The sequence below is a fragment of the Myotis davidii genome, unplaced genomic scaffold, assembly GCF_000327345.1.
Source record: "Myotis davidii unplaced genomic scaffold, ASM32734v1 scaffold546, whole genome shotgun sequence".
Taxonomy (NCBI): Eukaryota; Metazoa; Chordata; class Mammalia; order Chiroptera; family Vespertilionidae; genus Myotis; species Myotis davidii.
Window position 1 is genome coordinate 752,840 of NW_006297836.1, and position 4,783 is coordinate 757,622.

The following is a 4,783-nucleotide window of genomic DNA, read 5'->3' on the forward strand; positions in this document are numbered from 1 at the left end:
AAGACTATTTTGTTTATTTCTGCTCTGATTTTTATTATTTCCTTTCTTCTGCTCACTTTGGGCTTTATTGTGTTTTTCTGGTGTAAAGTTTAATTGTTTCTTTAAGATTTTTCTTGTGTGTGTTTTTTTGTTTTGTTAGGCCTATAATGCTATGCATTTCCCTCATAGGACTGCTTTCACTGTGTCCCATAGATTTGGGGGTTTTGTGTTCTCTTTTTCATTTGCTTCAAGTTATCTTTTGATTTTTTTCCTTGATCTCATTATTAACTCATTCATTGTTTAGTAACATGTTTTTAGCCTCACCAAATTTGTGTGTTTTCCAGTGTTTTTCTTGTGGTTGATTTCTAGTTTCATACCATTATGGTCAGAAAAGTGGCTTGATATGATTTCAATCTTCTTAAAATTATTGAGTCTTGTTTTCTGTCCTAACATGTGGTCTACCCTAGAAAATGTTCATGTGCACTTGAAAAGAATGTATATTCTGCTGCTTTGTGGTGAAATGCTCTGAAGATATCAATTAAATCTATCTGATCTAGTGCGTCATTTAAGGCAGCTGTTTCCTTGTTGATTTTCTGTCTGGAAGATCTATCCATTGATGTTAATGGGTCTTAAAATCCCCTACGCTGACTGTACTGCTGTTGATCTCTCCCTTTATATCCATCAAGAATTGCTTTATGTATTTAGGTGCTCCTATGTTGGGTGTATAAATGTTTACAAGGGTTATATCCTCTTGGAGAAAACAGCTGACATTCTTATGGAAGCTCCCTTGTAGGTAACCGTCATTCTCTTGCTGCTTTTAAGATTCTCTTTGTCTTTTTTTAAAATATATTTTATTGATTTTTTACAGAGAGGCAGGGAGAAGGATAGAGAGTTAGAAACATTGATGAGAGAGAAACATTGACCAGCTGCCTCCTGCACACTCCCCACTGGGGATGTGCCCACAACCGAGGTACATGCCCTTGACTGGAATCGAACCTGGGACTCTTCAGTCCACAGGCCGACACTCTATCCACTGAGCCAAACCGGTTTGGCCTCTCTTTGTCTTTAACCTTTGCCATTTTAACTATGGTGTGGGACTCTTTGGGTTCATCTTGCTTGGGACTCTTGGAGCTTCCTGGATTTTTGTGTCTTATTGCTTCACCGGGTTAGGGAAGATTTCAGCCATTATTTCTTCAAATAGGTTCTTGATCCCTTGTTCTCTTTTTCTTCTGGTACCCCTATGATGAGGATGTGTTATGCTTCATCTTGTCCAAAGTTCCCTTAAACTAACTTCGTTTTTTAAAATTCTTTTTTTTTCTTTTTTCTGCTTTCATTGGATGTTTGCTGTTACCCTTTCTTCCAAATTGCTGACTTGATCCTCTGATTCATCTAATCTACTGTTTATTCCTTCTAGTATATTTTTTATGGTTTTATGTCCTTTTTATGCTTGCTATCTATTTGTTGAAATTCTTACTATGTTCCTTGAGCATCCGTATAGCCATTTTTTAAAAAACTCTAAATCTGGTAAATTGCTTGCTTCCATTTCATTTAGCTCTTTTTCTGGAGATTTCTCCTGTTCTTTCATTTGGGGAATGAGTCTTTGTCTCCCCATTTTGGCTGCCTCTTTGTGTGTTTTTTTTCCTGTGTATTAGGTAGAGCTGCTATGACCTCTAGTCTTGGTAGGATGGCCTTATATAGTAGGTGTCCTGTTGACTCAGTGTCACAGTCTTCTTTGTCACCTGAGCTGGGTGCTCCAGGAATTCCCCTATGTGTTTTACGTGGGTCTTCCTGTTGTGATTGAGTCTTGATTGCTACTGACTCATTTGTGCATAGGGTTGACCCTCAGGCTGACTATGAGGATCAACCCATGCCACAGTGTACAAGCTGCTGTGCAGGTGCTGCCCACACGAAGTGGAATTCCCCTCAGCAGTGTCTGGTGCCTGCTGAGATCTCCCTTTGGATATGCCTCTTATAAGCTGGTTGGATCTTCCTCTGATGTTGTCTGAAGCTGGCCACTGGGTGTGATGGTTTTGGGGCCTCTTGGGAGGGACTCTGGTGCAGGCCAATGTGAGACACTGCCTAGGATGACTGGCACTGGGCAATCTGTTTGGAGCTACACAGTGATCCAGAGTTTGTGGCTGTCTTTGCTGGGCCTGGGTGGTGCGAGAAAGACCAAGCTGTGCACCAAGGCTGCCTTTTACCAGTAACGGCCCCTGGGGCAGGTCAGCAAAATTCCTAAGTCACTGAAAGAGCCTCAGGCAGTTCTCAAGTTGCATGAGGTAGGTTCTCAGTGACTCACTACTAGGTAGGGGTGAGTGATATTCACCAGATTGATACAGGTTTAAACTTAGTGCCAGTGCTGGGTCTGAGGTCAGTCAGCAAATGTCCCAGGGTTTATAAAGTCCTTCTGCCACCTGCCGGATACCCACCTTTGTCATGGGGCTGAGTCTCAGGGAGTCGTCAGGGTGAGGCCAGCAGAGTTTATCAGGCTCAAACACACTGATATTTGTCCGTGGAAAGGGAGGGCTTTGCACTGGCATGGCTTGCGAGGGAAATGACCCCCATCCTAGAGCCACACACCTCAGCCTATCTAATATTCTGCTGGAATGCCAAGCTCAGCAGAGGGGGGCCACTGGGAGTTGGGATGGTGGGGCTACTGGATGTCCCAGGAGGGTGAGGTGCCAGCCAGGCTGGGGGAAAGTGAGAGGAGTGACCCCCACTCCAGAGCCACACTACTTAGTCTATCCTAGATTCTGCTCAGACCTCTGCAGGTCAAAACACCAGCAATAGGGAGGTTGGGGTCACCAGGAGCCCCGAGGGTCGGTCTAGTGGATCTACTATCGGGGGAGAGGGTGCCAGTCAGGTTAATGAGAAAGTGGGATGAATGGCCCTGACCCAAAAACACATCACTCAGTCACTGACACACCTTGAGTCTGTCCAGAGCTCTGCACCCCAGCCCAGGCAGCTAACTCCTCAGCAGGGCATGAGCTTCGGAGAGTGGGGTGAGAGGGAGTCCAGATGGTGGAGGCTATTACATTCTTTCAGTCTGATAGCATAAAGAGGGGTTTGCTCCACAGAAGAAAGATGGCATTTGCAGTGTGGAAGAGGGACTAAGCACAGGGGTCCTGGTGGCTGTCCCTTCAGTTCTCTCCCCAGAGCCACAAATCCTAGTCTCTTCTTATATGACTCTAGTCTGATCTGTCTGTTCTCCCTCTGCCAGAGGCGATCATGAGTGACTGGGAGTGAGATTTTGTGCATTGGCCCTTTAAGAGGGCGCCTGTCTCTAGCAGACTCCTGCCTCTTCCTGGAAGACAGAATCCCTGTTGGTTTTCACAGCCAGATGTTATGAGGGCACTGCTTACCAGCTCTGGTGCTCTGGGCTGGGGAGCCTAGCTTGAAATTGAGACCCCAGCTCCTCAGGGGGAACTTTTTCAGCTGAGATATCCCTCTGGAATTTCAGCCACCACCCGTGGGAGTGGGACCAGTCCTTTCGTGTCACTGCCCTTCCCACTAGTCTCAATGTGGCTTCTTTTGTAAATCCTTAGTTATAAGAATTCTCTTCAGCTAGTCTTCAGATGGTTATTAAGGCTGATGGTTCTATATTTTAGTTGTAATTCCAATTTGGTCCAGAGAGGAGGTGAGTGTAGCACCCACCCACTCTGTGACCGTCTTGGAGCTCAATCAAAGGTTTTGTGCTCTTACCTAGTCTGCTTCTTTTCAGTATAAAAATGGGTATACACATAGAGTCATAATATGTCCCAATTTGCCTGGGATAGTCTTAGTTAATCCCAGAATATTTCATAGTGCTCTCTTACATTCTGAGAACTTACCTTTTTTTAAAAAAAATGTATTTTTATTGATATTAGAGAGGGACGGAGAGGAATAGAGAGATAGAAACATCAATGATGAGAGAGAATCATTGACCGGCTGCCTCCTGCACGGCCCCCACTGGGGATCGAGCCCACAACCTAGGCATGTGCCCTGGGACCCTTCAGTCTACAGGCTAATGCTCTTATCCACTGAGCCAAACCAGCTAGGGCTGAGAACTTATCTTGACATACCTGTATCCTATATAATAAAAGGCTAATATGCAAATAGACAGAACAGCGGAGCAACTGGAACAACCGAACAACCAGTTAGCGGAACGACTGGTCGTTATGACGTGCACTGACCACCAGGGGGAAGACGCTCAATGCAGGAGCTGTCCCCTGGTGGTCAGTGCGCTCCCACAGGGGAGCGCCACTCAGCCAGAAGACGGCTCGCGGCTGGTAAACGCAGCAGTGGTGCCAGGAGCCTCTCCCGCCTCCGCGGCAGAGCTAAGGATGTATGACTGACAGCTTAGGCCTGCTCCCCACAGGGAGCTGGACATCCCCCAAGGGTTCCTGGACTGCGAGAGGGCACAGGCCAGGCTGAGGGACCCTCACAAGTGCACAAATTTTGTGCACTGGGTCTCTAGTATAATATATAATAGTATGTTTAATTGGCTAACTGCATTAAAACCTTTGCATGAAAAGAGATCTGCATAATTTCAGTATTGGTTCTCTCACTCCTATTATCTTCAAATACCACCCAAAATTGACCTCCCCACCTTCAGGCCCTTAACCCAGCTTACATGCCCTGATCTATCACAACAGCCTTGACTCTCTCTCCCTACATGCTCTTCTCATGATATCTACATGGTCTACTCTCTCACTTAATTCAGGAGTCCACTCAAATGTCACTCTCTCAAGGAGGCCTCCCCTGACCACCTTAAATCAGCATTGCTCGCCATTTTATCCTATTGTTTTGCTTCATTCCCTCCTCC